This window comes from Canis lupus, chromosome 14 (genome assembly GCF_003254725.2).
Source record: "Canis lupus dingo isolate Sandy chromosome 14, ASM325472v2, whole genome shotgun sequence".
Lineage (NCBI taxonomy): Eukaryota > Metazoa > Chordata > Mammalia > Carnivora > Canidae > Canis > Canis lupus.
Genome location: NC_064256.1, coordinates 50,775,824 through 50,794,474, shown reverse-complemented (window position 1 = coordinate 50,794,474; position 18,651 = coordinate 50,775,824). Strand labels below are relative to the sequence as shown.

Sequence of the window (18,651 nt, the reverse complement as noted above, 5' to 3'; positions counted from 1 at the left end):
AATTGACTTCTTCTTACATATTGTAAAGTGACTCATATTTTGAGACATTTATGGGAAAGTGGCAAGATCTAAGTGGCTGGTTATTGTCTTTTGGTTTTAGCTCATATCATCAACTAGGAAACCAGTAATAACTCTGAAATCACAGTTGTAGAAAAAAAAAATACCTTGCAGTTGGAAAGAAGCTGACCCCATTAACTATTTGGTTAGTTAAACTAAAGGAAGGGAAGAGAGAGCTCCGGAAGATGAAAAGCAAATACTAAGTTTGTTTTAATGTCTGTACAGGACCCATTAAAGGAGGTAGTGAATGTTTCCACGAACATCCTTAATTGATGTTGTCTGTTTGAACGCATATTCTAAGTAGCTGGCTTCCTTTGACAAGACTGGAAGTATAAATTAACCCACACTGTATTCCATGAATCATCGGTACATGGATGCTCATAGTTTACTGAGAGTAATTCTGTCTCAAAGGCATTGCTTCTGAAACTAAAGAGAAATGTAGGATATGAGTAATACATATATAGTGCCAGGGCACACTATCTTCTAGGTAGGTATTTTGAATGCTGACTTCTTGCCTTTTTTATTCCTCACATTATCCCCTTTGCACCAAATTAGGAAGGTTCCACTCATATTCATAGCCTGCCCTCACTAAAATTAGAGGCATGGAAACAAGGACATACTGTCAAAAATAAATAAACTAGAAGCGAATCAAACCACATAAGCTCAATAAGAGCCAAGGGAATAGAATAGTCGGTCTGAACAAAAATCTTCGGAAATAGCGAACGTACTTTCTAGCCACCCTGCTGTGATTCCATTAATTACCAAAGAAGATTAGAACTCTTCTGGTTCATGGGATCCTTTTACCACGCGTGTGTCAGTTGCAGCTGCATTAGCAATCAGGCATTGCCCTGTCCCTTCAGAGCGGCGGGAGGATGTTATTAAAGGGAAGTCATTTACCCCGATCCGATCCGTAAGATGTAGCCTGGCGGAAATTCAAGAACTGTTTGTGATATGCTCATTCCGCCACTCCGCTTAATGGTTCTTAGCTCTTGACATAACAGCACCATTTGCCTCAATCTCCGTCCATTGGGTGAAAAGGGAGGAAGATGCCCCCTTTGGGGGGGGGGCGTTGGTTTCAAAATACAGAATGATGTGTGGTCTGCTTTTCATGACAAATAATGTGAAGAAAAACGAAAATTCTGCTCTTCTCTTTCCTCTCTTCACTCCCACTGTCCCCTCTCCCTCCCTCCTCTCCTCCTCTCCCTCCTCTCCCCAGCACTGCTTTTTCTCTCCCACTCACATCCTCTGATGGGCGTTCAAGCTAGTAAAATGCATGTTGGAGAATCCCACAAACACAGCTAAGCATCCCCAAAGCCAGAGGGCTTTTGCATTTGAATTTCCCCTCAAAAGTAAAAACGGAAAGCAGAATGCTTTAGATTTCAGACAAGAAGAAAACATCCACGGAGAATTTAGGTTTGAGAGGAAAAACAACCACCACCACAACCACCACCGCCACCAGCATCAACTACAGAGGAGACCGAGCCCTATTTCCATTGAAATGTATATTTTGAACTTACCTTGCCAAAGCAGTTTCGGGGATACACCGCCCTCCGTGTCCCTCCGTGCTGGGGTCCTCAGTCCTCTTAGCAGCGATAATCACATGGTGGTGTTCTCGCCCGGGTGTAAATAGGTGCATGTGTGTGTGCGTGCGATAAAGTATGCACAAACATGTGCTACAGCTGGGCACACATGCGAGCGAGCTTGTGTCTGTCTGTTCTAAGCTCTCAAGGGAGGCAGGAGGCTGCGGCTGGGGTTCCTTCCCTCCTCGGGAACTCTGTCTCCGCCGGCAGCTGGGGCTCTCAGTGCCGGGGACCGAGGTGCTGGGAGCTGGCTTTCTCTCGCCTCGTTTCCATGGTGGTTAGTGGTGCATCGCTCACCCGATCAGTTGTCACACTGACATGGTGCTGCCTGCTTGGCGGTCATTAATAACCGAACACCCTCCGCTCCCCAGAGAGGAGCCAATCGCCTCGGACTGCCAGGATGTAGCACTCGCAGCTGCTCCCGTCTGGTTGGCTGAAGCAACCTGTCTGTTCTGTGACACTGCTGCTTAGGATACAAATAAATGAACCAGGCTTGCATATTTTCCTAGGTACCATTCCCTTCCTGCCTGCCTTTCATCCTGCCTTCCTTCCCTCCTGCCTCCTTCCTCCCTTCCCTCCTTCCCCTTTTCCTTCCTCCCCCTCTCCTTCCTCCTCCCATCCTTCCTCCGTCCTTTCTTCCTTTTTTTATTTTTATTTTGGAGAGGAAGAAATTTTTGACAAGTTTTCCCATTTTCAGGTTATCATCCATCCAGAGAAACTGTGTTTTCTCTCTGGAAATAGCAGGCATGCTACAAATAAGGATTTCCCAAATATTAAAAACACCTGGGAGGGACGCAGCGGCTCTGACTCCTCTGTAAAGTTCACCAGTGGCTCTATTATTTAAGAAGAGTAGCTCAAAACTGTTTTGAGTGGCATTTGGTTTTCTGTTGGATGCTACTTAATTTAGTGCATGTGCTTACTGTTCAATAGCATTTTTCTTTTTCAGCACTGACCTTTCTTATCTGGATTGACTACATTTTAATTTTTTCTCTATAATTCACAACACTGGCATATGGGAGGGTATTTAAAAAATAAGTATTTCCAATTATATTCATTTCTTTATATCTGTGCAATTAATCTGACGGCCGTAGATGAATGGGTACACGTGTCAAGGTGTTCGTGTGGGTATTTCTATGTGTATGTTTAGAAGGTATGTTTTACTACTCTTGGGAGAGTATTTCAACTCTAATCAATTAAATCCTCAAGAAACCGATTTCCCTTTTTTTTTAAAATTTACTAGTTCTGAATTATATTCACCCGGAAAATATGACACATATACCACATATGTAAGACACTTACCCAATTATCAGAAATTTAGAAAAGAAACACAGAAAAGTATAGCAGTGTATATTACTGAAAGAACACCTATAAGAAAGTAGACAGCAATTTTAAAAATGCATGTTTGACAACCTTAATTAGTATCCTAGGGGAACATCTTGTTGAGAGGACTGGAACATGAGGATTAATTTATCAACAGGTCAAAAACAGGCTAGATTCATGGCTCCAAGCCCTAGTTTTGAAAGACTACCCTCTAGTGGAGTAAAAAAAAATGACATTTTCATGTTAAATTTAGTTTGTGTGTGTGTGTGTGGGGGGGGCTTCACATCTAATTGTTGCTTAAATGTTTATCAAAATGACAAAGACCAATAGTTTTAAGTTATTATAATCATAATGGCAGGAAATTTATTAAAATATTAGCTTTGTTTCTAACCAGTAAATATTCTCACTCTAGGTTTTTTTTTTTAAAGTTCTCAGGTGCTTTATTTTATCCTTCTCTAAAACTTTATTTAAATGGCTGTTAATCTTTTGAATAAAAATGAGTTTGAGAAAAAAGTTGTTTCTTGCTTAAACTACTAACACTAATATCAGAAAATCTATTGTAAGACTTTATTCTTTACTGGCTATATAATGTTTACTCTGTAAGCATTGCTCTGGGAATGGTAGGGATTATGGCCAAGTATTGGGGATGTTGAGATGTCTGCATATGATTTAATGTACTTTTAATAATAGTAATAATCATCCTCATTACTCCTCCCTCGATTTTACCTTCTCCAGGTTTTACTCCTTGAATTTTCCATAGCATTTCAATATCTGCAGGATTATATTTCTGCATGCTGGAAGAATTATAATAACATTGTGATAATTATTTTAAAAAGGAATTTTAGTTTTCTACTCTTGATTCCTTAAGCATTTCATTTTGGTTGATTGGTATTGACTGTATAATAGACAAATTCAGTAATCAAACCAATTATAATGCACTTCCATAATGAAAGTAAGTGGTGATAATCAGATACATGATTAAACCACTTTCTTGGTTTATAAATGAAACCAGCAATCATACCTAATATTTTAAATTTCAGTCTCTTTAAAAAATAAAAGAAAAATCTAAGTTTAATTTAGTGAAAGTTGGATCTTTTTAAATGCTACCTGATGCTATATCATAGGAAATTGTTTTCACTCATTGTTTAGCTGTTCTTTGGCATATGGGGATGAAATTGCTTTTCTTGCAATTGTCCTTCTGCTGTAGGCACATGACAAATTTAAAAGCTTTCATTTTTATAAATTTCATATCATGGACATTAGAAGTAAGTGAGATTTTAATGTATGAGAGAAAAATAGCTCTGGCTTTGGATGAAAAGGGAGAAGAGTTTGTTCTTTGTAGTTTCCTTCTTGCTACAAGAGCATAGGAAGCTTTAGTAGAATCACTATATGTTCAGGTGACTGTTAGTTATCAGCCATTTACTGGAAATATGAAAGGTAGCTCTCCAAAAAAAAAAAAAACATGTTAAGAACTTATTTAGTTATCACATCTATATAATGAAGTGCCATATAAAAACATTAAACTGTGATTGAGTAAGGATTTCAGTGATTTTGAATTAGTACAATTGTGAATAGTCATCAAATGAGAACCAGAGAATCTTTAGACTCTAATGCCCTGAGTCTTAAAGAGGTCAGGAGACTTGTCTAAGTGCATACAGCTGGTCAGAGAGAGCAAGAGTAGACCCCACCATCTTCCAAGCTTTTCCTACCATTTCACCCTCTCATCTATTGGATAATTGATAGATCTCCACTTTCTCTTCTTTTTCCATTCCATTTATTACTTTTTTTTTCTTTTCTTTCTCAAGATTTTATCTTTAGAACCTAGTAAAACTTCAGAACAGTTTCACATTCCAAATATACTGTGTTACATGGACGTATGTGTCAGCTGCCTCATAGTAAATATCTGCAGGGTTTCCTGCATGAGTGTTCAGTTTTTAAAATGATTTTAAAAGATAAATGAATAATTACAGCCCAAAACTATGTTGAAAAAGTTCTGCCTTCATCATCAAGTAAACCATAGGGGTACAATAAGTATTAATTCGTTGATTTAATGGTTGAATTTCCATTAATTAATTTAATGGTTTCTCAATATTTCATGGAATCCTGGACATTGGTTGGTTTCCTGTTCACTTTCGTGGGAGAAGTGGTCTGGGTAGTGGGTCAGAGTGTACTTTCTGGGAATAGACTACCTAGGTTTGAGTGCTTACCTTGCTACTTCCTAGCCCTGTGACCCTGAACAAGAACTTAACATCTCTGCATCTCAGTTTCCTCCTAGGGTTGTTACAAGGGTTACTGCAGTTAATATGTGTAAAAGCTTAGAAAGGTACTTGGGATATAGTAAGCTTTTATGGATGTTTGGCAACAACATTATTGCTGTTATTGTCACTGTCACTCTTGTCATCATCACTCCCATCATCATCATCTGTTCCAGTTCTCTGCTTTGTTTGGAATGGCCTTTCTACCTTCTACTCCAGGTGCCTGCCTCTACTTAGGCCTAAACAAGTGAGCACAGTGCAAATGCTGCTTCCCCTGTGAAGCCTCTTCTGACCCTCTAGCAAGATAGGATCTCTCATTAGACCCACAATCAAGATCTTTATCCCCACCTACCATTTATCACTTTTTAAAATGTGTTACAATTGTTTCTGTAATTTGACTCATTTCCCTTTTTAGTTTATAGAGTAAAGTCTCCTGGAAGGAGTCTATATTTTATTTGTCTTTAAGCTCCATAGCTTACATAATCATGGAGACAACAATGTTTGTTGAGTACAACTATGTATGTTTTAAAGGTTATTGAATCTCCACAACATAAAATAGATGTTTTATCCCCGTTCGACAATGTAGAAACATTGGCTCAGAGAAGTTAGGTTTCTTGCCCAATGTACCAAAACTATGAAATAATGGGGCAAAAATTTGAACTCAGTTCTGTCTGCCTACAGAGCCAAGGCTCTTTTACTAAACAAGCCACTCAATATTCATTTGTAAAATAAGTGAATGCTTGATTGATGACTGAGCCAACCAATTCAATATAGTCAGCAACAAGGGAGGCTAAAAATAAAATACGATTTTTTAAAAGGAATGAATTTTTGCATTAGGTAGTAGATGTTTTTATATAGTTATGGTTGTTCGGTGTAATGAAAGAATTTACTAGCTCTGTTTGAGAAATGGAGCTCTGAAGTAATGCAGTGTCTGGTTGGAAAGTGAGTTGATATGCTCAGAAAGCTAAATAACTATTCATGGGCCACTGATGAGGAGGGGCTGACATTGTACTAGGAAGATCTTCAGTGACATGATCCTTTGTAGTCTAATTCTGATAGCAGATTAGGTCTTAATTAAGTTAGAAGTATGATGTAAGGGGAGTGGCATTGGCTGTTTGTTAGAATGTTGAACAAAAGCACATCGGATCAGAGAGTTTTCTTTTCTCAAAAGGGTTTGAGAAAGTAGAAATGGAAACAAAAGTGGATTCCCCTTTAACTATAGGTCTTATTTTTTATATTTTTTAGTGTGACTTCCTTCTTATAGTAAAATATATAATGCAAAATTTGCCATTTTAACAGTTTTTAAGCTTGTACTTCAATGGCACAAGTACATTCACATGGTTTACAGCCTCATTATGGCTTTTTGTGAACATTTAGAATCAGAGATTCACAGAATATTAGAACTGGAGAAGAAAGAGATCTTTACATGCTAAAATATGCAAATTCAACTATCAGAATTTAGCAGACATGAAAAGAAACAAGGATTGATGGGAAGTGTAAGAAAGAAAAATAAACATAAAGCAGGCATGTCCTCCCTCTATGACAAGTGAGCAAGAAGTATAGATCTGCTGCTCCTGCAGGGACCCCGTTCACTCTGCTTCTCCAGGATGGCATCTTTCCATGCCGAGGGTGATTAGGGAGGTAAGATTTGTATTTTGCTGTAACCAAGCATATTTTTAGTGAAGGTTAGAACTCCACTGGAACAACAAAAGTAATTTTATCACTCAAGGAATTTACCCCCAGGAATAAGAAAGATGTCAGAAATTAAGGAGATAAAATCTCTGTCTTTGTCTGGCTCTTCCCCAGACTTCTTTGTCCCTCTCTTCTTGCCATTCTCTGTCTCTTATCTTGGCTTCTCTCTGTGCATCCCTTTATTCTTTTCTTTCAGAGAATTGAATATTACTTCCCTAGCCATGTAAACAATCAGTGAAATAAAACATGAAAGTCATTTAAAAAAATATAGCAGGTAGACAGGTAAATAGACAAGTAGATAGTTTGTAAGTTACACAGAAATAATTGGAAAGAACAGAAATAACAAAAGAAATACATCAAAAACGGAAATACACCAAATCCCTAGCAGTAGTTATCTTTGATAATAGGTGGTTTTTATTTTATTTATACTTCTCAAACATTCCACAGTAAATACATAGTATTTTTATAATCAGAAATAATAGGTATTACTTAAAAAATAAGATAGGAAATTCTTTTGAGGTGGAGCTTTCCGTCTACAACTGGAGCTGTCTTGTTTGGTAAAATATCTGACCTTCCTAACTTAGTGTTTAGTTCTCCCACGACATGATAATTAAGATAACAGCAATAATCGTAGACATTTATTGAGCGTTCTTTTTGTGCCAGGTGGTCTGTTAGTAGTTTTTCATGGATTGTCTCATTCAGTCCTCCCTATTAAAGTACTAGCTGTTAGTTTCATTTTGCAAATCAGAGAACCGAGGGCTGAGTCTGCAAAAACTCATGGAGCTGCTCATTGGTAGCGTCAGCAATCAAACAGAAGTGTTTCTGACTCCAAGGCTGAGACTTGCAGCCACTATGCTCTATCAACTCTGATGCGTTTCCCGTATCGCTGGGCATTCTCTCTACTCCTAACTCCAACACATCTCCATCCTCAGCACATCACATGGCTTACCGTTTCCTGAATGGATCCTGTGTGTTGCATTCTTAGCTCTCTCTCTCTTTTTTTTTTTTTTTCCTGTAAATGTGCCAGTTCTATAAGGCTTCTACTCAAAGACCTCATCCTTTAAGAAGCTCCCCTATCTCAGTGAAAAGGAGTATTTTCCTTATTTTATCACATTTTACATTTACTTGTTATTATGTTTCTCTTGTCCTAACGTGCATTATCACATATGGTTTATTTGTGCCTAGATAGTAAGCAACTTGAAGGCAAAAGTAACGTCCTGTTTGCCTTGTATATTCAATAGTGCACTTTACATATTAAAAGGTCAGTATTTGATTAATTAAACCTCACTGAGTGAAAGAGTAATTTACTACTCTCTTCTGTGTGCTGGTTTTGTTCCAATCATTGAGTAAAATCAGAGAATTGTTAATGAAAAACCTACCTCCCCCAAGAGGATAGATTTGGGCAGATCAGTGACTTCAGTTACGGATAAGGTTATTCCTAAGACAGCTGTTTTTTTGTTTTTTTTTTTTTTTTTTTTTTTTTTTTTATGGTAGAATAGAGTGTGTCTCTTGACTTTGCCTTTTTCTTTGCTGGTCACTTTTTCTTTTCATCTTCTTTGATTAGGACACATTAACTGGAGTTGGGTTCATAAAACTACTAAGATACATGTAAGTTCTGGGCAAAAATAAAACTCCCAAGAACCAAGAAGGCACGTACAGTCATGGAAATTTTAGGCAAAAATTAAGAACCAAAATGGCATGAGGTGACAGTTTGCCCCTGGTGTGATATTTTTATGCAAAGCCTGTTAGAATTTCCCTGGTTTTAGGTGGGCTCTTTTGTAAAGGTGGGCTAATGAAAGTGATCCATTTGTATCTAAACAAGAGCTCAAAGCAGTGATTTCTTTGCAAGAGAAAGCAAACATTTTTTTGTCACTAAAATATTTAGGCATCCAGTTATATTGTGTCATCTAGAAGTTAAAGGGTCATTTGAATTTTCATGAATATTTTATGTCACTTTTGCTTCTAGACTTCTGCTAGGCAGGAGAACAAAGGTGACTGTTAGCATCCTCATCTGATTTTCTTCCTTCATTGATGGAGAAGGCAGGAGTCCCAGAGCTAAACTTCTCTGTCTAATCTTCTAGTGATTGTTTCATAGAGTTATTCTTTTTAGTGTTGGGAAGGTACTTTGAAGAATGAAAGGCACTTACTACCACTCTCAAGATTGGCAGAGTATGATGAAAGATACTTATAGTTATTGCCTACACTGAGGCGCCCGCTGAATTTCTAGCTTTAAATTCTATCTCATAATCCTACTATATTCTACTAGGACTATTTGGGGTTGCTCTAATCGTTGGTCTTTAGACTGTCTTTAAAAATGAGTTGATTGGTGTGCCTGGGTGGCTCAGTTGGTTGAGCATCTGACTCTGGATTTTAGCTTAGGTCATGATCTCAGGGTCCTGGGATCAAGCCTTAGGTCTGACTCCCCACAGCAGGGAGTCTGCTTCTCTCCCTCTCCCTTTATCCACTCCCCCCCACACACACCAGTGCACATGCAAGTTTTTTCTCTGAAATGAATATATAAATCTTAGAAAAAAAAACCTAGTTAATTAGATGAGCACGTAGAGGTAGTTATGGGCATGTACTTGGCATTCAATGTGCATCTATTATGGAGAGCTCCTGCTTCATTTATTATTTATATGATATTCGGGCCTGACTTCCTTTGGAGTCACCTATTCATCATCTGGTTTCTTATTCAGGATGCTGGAAGAGTTCTGGGTAGCAAGAGGAATACTCAAGTCTGACCAAATGCATATGGGTCAGTGTCCAGACTTTGCCGATAGAATTCAAGTTTTGTCTCTCGATGGCATGTATTGACCTGAGTTTGTGTAGGGCACTCTTCAAGGAATCATGACGAGGGGATAACAGCCGTGGTCTCTGCCACCCTCCACTCTTTGTCTCCACTATTTTAAATGTATCAATAGCCGTCCCCACTCGGGGTACTTTTGGCTGCCAGGAAGACAAACCCTATTTAAACTAGCTTAGATTTAAACTAGCTGTAGTTACAAAGTGGGTTTGTAACAAGGGTCATGCGGTCTCACGTGCTCTAGTATGGGCAGAGGGGAAACTAGACCTCAGACACCAATGGACCATGTTCTCAGATACTCCTCGAGGTCCTGTCTGTCTTCTCCCAGGTGGGCTGTTCTCAGAGCACCCGCTTTATTCTCTCATTACAGACCAACTTTCTTTCTGCGCCCAGCAGCCTGGCCCCCACTGGCTGCCCAGTCCCTCATCACACTACTTGCCACCAGAGAGAGACTGTCCCTTTCTCTTAGCTTGAATTTAAAAGTTGTGGGGGGGAAGACCTTCCACTAGTCTACTTGGGCCCAATGCTTGTCCCTGGTTAAAGTCCTCCTCTGTCATCTCTCTCCCCCCAAATTAGAGGGCAGGGAACAAGGAGTCATGCCCCTGGAAGAGGAAGGTATCTGGTACAGCGAGCAATAAGGACCTGCGGATACCAGGTACCCCTTACCGAGAGCAGTACCCCAAGCTCTGAGCTGAATAAACACTCTCCTGGCAGCAGCTCTTTCATTTCTTACAGTCAGCTTGGAAGCAGGTGCTGTTTTCTCATTTCGCAGAGAGAGGACGCAGGTTCCTTCACCTCCTGTGGTAACGTGGCCTGTGAGTGGCTTAGCCAGACCTCAGAGCCACATCTGTCTGGCTCCCAAGCTTGAGTTCCGAACCACTCAACTGTGCTAAGTGTGGCGTTGTCATCAAATGACACAGAGCCGAGCACACAGCATGGTGGCATCATGCAGCCAGGCAGGCCTCTGTTTCCTGGCACCATCGCCTCAGTGCCAGGGGTCTGGGGCTGCAGGCCACCACGTGCCCTGCCCCTGAGGACTGGGAGCCTGACAGGGTAGGCACTGAACCATGTCCTCTCTGCTGTCCTCAAACTGTGAATAACCTTTAGCGGAGCTCAAAGTCCTGTAACCTTCACCATCTGTGTGGCTCAGTCAGGTCACTCCCCGAGACTTGGCCTTTTGTGGTCCTCTTGGGTATTTACAGACATTTGAGGCAGGCCGTGTCCCTGCGCTGCTCATGTTGCTTGGGTTTCTCTGTCTGCGATAACAAGGCCCTGGCAGCCTTGAGCATTCATAGCTGCCCTTGGCTTCATATACCCGAATCCCCCCTATTTTCACTTTTCCTATCATTCAATTGTGAGCAGATTTACCATCCTTTTGACAACTTCCCAAACCTCCCCTTCCATTTCCTCCTTTACCTAAAATCCAGTCGCCTTTTTATTTTATGATTATTTTTATGATTATTTTTATGACCTCTGTTCTTGGAGACCACTCTTCATCCCACCTCTCAGGACTGGGTGTGCAGGTGCCTGCCCCTGAGTGTGCGTGTGTGTTGGGAAGGGACCATGTTCTTGCACATCGTCTGGCTTCCCAATACCGAGCCATTAATTATTATATGTTTCTGTAAAACACATGCCACTTCTTACCTTCCTATTTTGTTCTTTTCTACTTGTCAGTAGATTACAGACTGGATACCCAGTGAAAAATATTCTACTCTGCCCAAATACTGCTAAAATCTCCGGAGATTTCAACCTTTAAGTATAAAACCAGCCCCAAATAACTCAGTTCCTTAAAAGAAAATAAGTGTCACTTTTACTTCATTTCAGAAACCCACTCCCAGAGATGCTCCTGTAATCTTACTGGTAATTCGAGTTGTTCTATCTTGAAAATCTTGAACTGAAGTATCCTTCTTTCTTCCATAACTCTATCTATCTGGCTATTTTAAAACTATGCTTCTCCTACATCTGCTTTTTGACACCACGAAGACCTCAAATCCTTTGAGACCGGTTCTTCCATGGTCATCTTTCTTTCTCTTTCTTTCCTACCCACCAAGGTTGGTCGTGTAAACTCAGCAGTCACCTTGATTCTCTTGCTCCGGTCCTCTCCTGCGCATCAAACCCCTGAACAACACCATGGTGGTTCTTCTCTGCTCCTGTCCCAGGAGGTGAAGTGCTCCTGGAGGAAATCATGTGGTGGTGCACACACTACACCCCCAATAAATGCAGGGCATCATGTTTCAGCTGGCTCCTCTGCAGTACCCGTCCATTCCGGTATTCATCCTAGGGCCACTCTTTATCCCATCATCTACAGGGATGATTTCAAACTTTCATGCTCTCTTCAACAAGCCTTTTCAATCTAAATATTCTTTAGGAAAATGTCATTGCTTTTAACTTCACTGAATTCTCGGCTTTAGGTGTGAACGCCCTTTATTTCACACCGTCTTAGCTTACCAATGTCTCTTTATTCACACGCATCATTATCTCTCATTTGTAGTCTTGAAAGATGAGACATTTTCTTATTACCAACCTTTATGCCCCTCCTTTTTTTCTTCCAAATTCATTCACTTCTGTATTCTTAGCAATTTGTCTCTAAAAGCCTTTTTCCCCATTCCACTCTGCAATTGACTTATTTACACAATATCCATGGGCATGCTTCTTACTCATACTAAAATATTAACAACAATCCTCCTTTAGCCCTTAGGCCTACTCTGCCATTCCATCTCTGTTCTCCTCATAAATTTCTTAAGGGTCCTGTCAATATTTGCTATTGTTGCATTCATCACTTTCTCCTTTTCCAGCTCACTTTTATCCAGCTTCTACTCCACCCATGCCACCGAAACTCCCCTTTGAATCTTTCCAGTACCCTCCCAATTTGGTTCTTGCACATCGAAGCCTCCTTGTCCCGCTCATACATGCCTGCACACCCTGCCTCCTGTCCTTGTGGGCTTATCTGCCTCTTAAATATTTATACTAAATTTCTTCTTTTTCCTCCTCCTCTTCCTATGCTCTCTTAGATAATATAATCTCTTCTTATGTAATCCTTACCCTCAAGTGTATATCACTGCTCTTCCTTTATTTTTTATTTATTTCAGTGATAGTAGCACTACCCATTTGCTCAGGGGGGTTCAAGGTCTTTGATCCTCTTTATGACTTATGTCCTGCATTCAACTGGTCTAAATCCTGCTGATTTTACTCCCACATTTCCATGAATCTTGGTCTTGATCAGCTAGGCCTCCATCATCCCATGGTCTGTTTGCTGCAACTGTTCCTAACTTCCTGCCTTCAGTATCATCCTCTCCAGTCCATCTTCTGCAAACAAAACCCTATTTTGTGTCTCATCATAAATGGAAAAATGTCCCAAGCTCCTTAGCATTCAGTTGCTCCTATAATCTGGCTCTTGGATCCAGGTACGCATTATAGGTCACCTTTTGCTCCAGCCATGTAAACTGCTGTTCCTCAAGTACATGCTGATTTTTCTCTGCTTTGTGTGCTTCCTAATTCCAAGCAGGGTACTTGGAGTGCTGTGCTGCTTGTACAGTAGGCACACAGCTTTCTTCAGCAAGGCTGTTCACCTTTAATCCTCAGTTTAAATAGCCCCTCTTGTGGGAAATCTGTCCTGCTCAAAGAGTCTGGGTTTAGTGCTCTGCCTCTGGGCTCATAATATAGAATAATTGATCAGAATGCATTATTGAATCAATGGACGAATGAATTTTGAGTAGCAGTTTAATGGATAAGACAGTAAAATTGCAAAGTGTCTAAGCATAGCAGCATTGAGTCTTTAAATCTGTGAGAGTGGATGTGTAGACTTGCATAAATGAGAACAAGACTGTGCTTTGGTTCTTGTGTGAGATAATTAGCCATAATCCATGGCCAACTGGGTCAGAGACATTTGTTCTTGATGCATAGAGAACCATTGTGCAAATAGAAACCATGAGAAGGAGTCCATCACAGTTTCTGGCGAGAAACAGCTCACTACTCTCAACGATGGGGATGCAATATTCTGATAGCAAATTTCATATTGTTGTTATTCTGTTGTTACATTTATTATTGCTGTTGCTCAGGGAGATACAAATGATTTTCCTTGAGCTATCCACAAAACACAATGGAATACATCAGAATTTGAAATATATACTGCTTTGCAAGTGCAGAAATTATGCATGCTGAAATCATAAGAATACTTAGTGTAATAATAAATAGCATTTGTTGAGTATTAACCTCATGTCAGATACTCAAGTGTGTATAGCACTGTGTACATATGGTTTTATTCTCACAAAACTGTGAAACATTCAGGAACATTCCCCTTTTTGCAGAAGAGGAAACTGAGCTTCAGAAAGTTTGGTTAATGTTGGCAATCACAGGGATAGTGAAGACCTGAGGCTGGAATGTAGATCAACCAAAGCCAACCCTCTACAAACCGTATTTTCTTCCCTCCAAATATCTCTTGATGTTCATTCATCTCTTTGTGTGTTTTATAGCATAACTTTTGCTGTGTGTTTGATTATTTGTAATCAGATTCATGAAAGAATGCTAACCATAATTTAGCTGTGCCTTACTTTGCTCATGTCAAAATCTTTTATTGTATCCCATTCTTCCTACTTGGATGATTTCAACATAGTAGGAAGATATCTGTCAACTATTATCCTCAAAAACAGGCATCCTACCAACACTGTTATTTTTTTTTTCTGAATTTTCATGTTGGTTTTTATTCTAGGATAGCCTATATTTGATTGCCCTTTGGAGTCAATATTTAAGATGAATGATTATTATATTCCTCTGTTAAAGTAACCAGCTCTCTCTGTCTCTCTCTCTGTGTCTCTCTCTCTTTGTCTTTCTCGCTCTCTCTCTCTTTAGTTGTATTGTCCTGAAAATAAATAAGTAAATGGATAAATATGTACACATACATAAAACTTCAACAATGCTATACATAAAACTACTGTTTTTTTTTTTTTAACTTTGAGACTGTAAAAAGGCAGAATCCATACCCTTTCCAAGCAACAGAATTTCAGAGCTTTATCAAAGATGATCACTACGCAGAAAACTGAAAAATCAGAAGAAGCAGTCTTTAGGCATAGCCAGAAAAATAATAAGACATGCTTATGTTTTTAAGACAAGGAAATGTTTTAAAATGTACTCAAAGGAAAACATGTGTCTGTCTCTTTGCTGAAATCTCTGTTTTTCTTTCCATCTCATGACATGATACAGAAATTGGGTAAATTAACCCTCACCATTAAGAGTACTTCTTACATCCTTAACCTTTTATAAAGGGTACATTTTATTAGACATGCGATGAATATTCAGTGTTTTAGCCATTTCAGACTTTGGAGGTGCTCCCCAGCTGTATAATGCTCACTGAGAGCCTATGTGCTCACTGCAAGGCAGGGAGAAGCCTGGCTGGCTGGAGGGGCTGTGCTTTCACATCGTTCCCATTACTAAGGAAACCACTCGTTTTGTCTGAACATGCTCTGAATAGATGTCTCATTTGAAGTCTAGTGCTCAAACCGTGAGGATTGCATTATGGAGCCTAGAAAGAAATGAGGGGAACAAAAAGGGCTTGAAAATGCCACCAAGCATTCACAGAGCGTCTTACTGTAATAACATGCCATGAGACAGAAGGTGCATTTATTTTTGCCGCATCCCAAGTTATTTTGGTGTTATAAAAGCAAATTCCTTTGCCTGCCCACGTAATCAAAATAAGCAAAGCAGATGTTCTTCTGACCTATTCTTAATTCCTGCTCTTGTGAGGGTCTCACTCAGAAGTGTCACATACAGGCCAGGAAGGACAGAAATATGCATTCTTGTATTAATCTAGATTCGCTCCATTGTGCTTTGTAACTAAATGGTATAGTGCTATCTCTGTGCCAGTAAACAAACACATGTTCAGAGTCAGACCTTCGAATTTGCAGCCTCCAAATTGTCACTGTTAAATTCAGAATGGCTACTGCAGACTGGTGCTTGGTGTTCTTTAATGAGCATCCAATTCAGATAAGGAGTGAGAAAATGCTGCTTGTAGAAGACTCCTGCTCCGCTCTCTAGCCCCTGCCAACCACAGCGAAGAATGTAGCTCCTGCTGAAAAATCAGAAGATCTTTTTTCTTCCTCACTCTGGAAAGTATGGTTTATGGGACTTTGATTACAATATAATTATTTTCACCCCCCCCCCCCACCATTGTGCAGTGTAGGCAATTGATAGTTTCTTCAATGTACGGAAAGTGCTGTGCAGACACGCCAGTCAGAGGTTGCCACCTCTAAGCCCATAATGAAAGTCAGGAGGAGCTTCCATTGCAGGGAAGGGAGGCATAATTATTTCCTTTTTGAGCTACTTTAATCCTTTCAACAAATAAGAGATGTAACATTACATCACTTAATCCACAAATGCAGAAATTAATGCATATTTATAGATTCCTTGCCATTTTGCTAGGTCGCTGACACTCATAGCAGTTAGATGACTTGTCTGCATGACAGCCAGTGACTGAAGGAGACCTTTGGACTCTGGACAGTCCCTATGTGAAGAAACTGCTCAAGTGTGTCCTAGGGCACTGATGTTAACAAAGTCTAAAACCTAGACAATGAACAAAGTAAGCAAGTACAAGTTTATTTCCTTCATAAATTCTTAAAGATCAGTAGTGTAAACTAATAAATGTAAAAGCCCTCAGCAGTGTCAGAAAGTCTTGTATGTGTGTTTAAATCCTTTTTCTCTAGTATCCTTAAATTCATTGACAGTTGTACATTTTTAATAAATGTGTTATTTCAAGTAGATGTCCTTCTCAGACCTCCTGCCTGACCAGGTTTAAGAAATACCATAAACTTGGCTATTTTCTAGAATTTTGTTGCATCCCAACACCACTTAAAAGGCCCTAGATTTGAAAGAAAGTTTATTCTTGTGAAAGCACACAAGTACTTATCCTGTCGATAATACCCGCACTAGTTCTGATTATGAGCCTTCAATTCATTTTGAAATGAACGCCTGAAGCTGCCAGCTGTTTCTGATCCGATGTGCCTACGGAGTATTTACTTAGAGTGTATGCTTAGCACTTTAGCTATCGTGGCTGCTGACAGGAGAGTTCTAATACCGAGACTTATTACGAAGTTTCTGTTTTCAACATGAGTATACATTAGGTCCCTTACAGGTTATCCTGTCATGGTTTGGCAGAGATCAGGGTGCATGCATCTCCATATTCTCAGTACTCAGCATGATGCCTGGTATCCAGTGAGCAATCACAGGGGAGATTGAAGGGAATTGTATGATAGGAGCAAACTCAGCATTATTATTAAATTTATCTTTATTATTAGCCTGGCTTAATTGAGTGTTAAATGATGGAAACGTGTCCAATGTTTGACTTGATTTAACATTCAGCTAGTAAAGTCTAATTTTTCCATGTCCCTTAGATCACCTATATACTTTTTTGAAATATTCTTTGTATGTTTATAAAAGTGACACCATTGCACTGAAAGGATTGAGTCAGCTCTGTCAAACAGCCTTTGCTCTTTTTCAGGCCAATGTGGTTATATTTGTACTTCATTCCCTTAATGGGTGAACTCTCAAAATGTCCCCAGGTACCAGGAATCATCAGATATTCATTATAATTCTGTTTTTGCCTGCAGCAAGAATATTTGCAGTCTGTTGTAACAATCATACCTTTGATTAACACCAAGCAGCATCCTATTTGGAGAAGTAAGTCCTGTTTAGAAGGCTTATATTTGTCAGTAGACCAAAGAGATCTGAATAAGAACTGAGAATTTACAGTTATAATTTAAATTACTAGCACATAGTTATGATTTGATAAAGTTAGAAGCTTATTTAGTAATGTTTTTGGAAAGTTAGAATCCTTAATATGCATATTCGAGCATTCCTGTTTTGTTATGAAGCACATATCTCATATATAATTTAGGACATTGTGTTAAAGCCCAAGTCAAAACTTATCTTCCCAGGACAGATCAAATTTAAGGATGATCAAAATATAGTGAATTTAAAAATAATTATACTCATTCATGTGGTATTATATTTAGAAAGAGTGAGCTTATTAAAAAAATTGTCATATTTGACTCAACAAAACTTGTATTATTTCTTTTCCATGTTTTAACTAGGTAAATGTGGGTTTCAACATGTTTATTAACAAAATAGCTCAGGTTTACTGTAGAAAATTCGGAAAATTCAGAAAGAATCAGGAGAGGAAAAGCATTTGCCCACCAAGGAGGCATGGCATATACTTCAGGATGCTTTGTTGTAGGACATTTTTTTATCCTTAAATAATAGAAAATATTCCATATTTTAAAAATTACATCATAAAAGAAATCTTAATTATGTTTAGCATGTATATTAATATCATATGGATGACTCATTCCCCAAATATTGGACATTTGTTTTTTACAGTTTTTTCAATGTTTCATATTGTTGATAATGCAGTGGTAGAGTTCATGGGATTGGATTGCCATAATGACTTTCTAGATTGAAGGATTTGGGCATTTTAGACTCTTGACATATGTATTACAGCTAGCTTTCCTGAAACCTAATACCAAATTCACACAGCAGTTTATGAATCTTCTTCCTACCATGCCCTTGCCGGCATGCATGCATGCATGCATTTATTCATTTACTTAAGAGAGATATTTGAACACTAAGGTGTTGGACTAGGTACTGGGACTATAAAAGTAAAAAAACTCACCAATGTCAAAAAAGTTTTTTGTTGGGGACATGTAGGAGATAGGTGATAAATAGGCAATGATAAACTTGCAAATATATGATGAGATGATTCCAGAGATTGGTATATGTTGCTTTAAAAAATTAGAACAAGCTAATAGCATGGTGAATAACAAAGAGAGATGATTAACATATAGTATTAAAGAGGTTCTTCTGGAGTAGGTGACATTTGAGCCAAGACATGAACGTCTAAAAGGACAGTTGGGCCATGACACCAGGGCAGAGTGTTCCAGGCAGAATAACAGTGCAT

At 39.1% G+C, this 18,651-nt stretch overlaps 2 protein-coding genes across 9 annotated transcripts in view; one reads left to right on the top strand and one right to left on the bottom strand.

Annotated features, from left to right (window-relative positions):
- LRRN3 (leucine rich repeat neuronal 3) overlaps positions 1–2,159 on the bottom strand; it is a 35,247-nt gene extending 33,088 nt beyond the window's left edge. For both annotated transcript variants that reach the window (XM_025464658.3, XM_025464657.3), the window contains exon 1: positions 1,575–2,159. The gene's annotated coding sequence lies outside the window, so the exon portion shown is untranslated. The remainder of the gene's footprint in view (positions 1–1,574) is intronic.
- IMMP2L (inner mitochondrial membrane peptidase subunit 2) overlaps positions 1–18,651 on the top strand; it is an 848,292-nt gene that overhangs the window by 441,326 nt on the left and 388,315 nt on the right. The window lies entirely within an intron of this gene.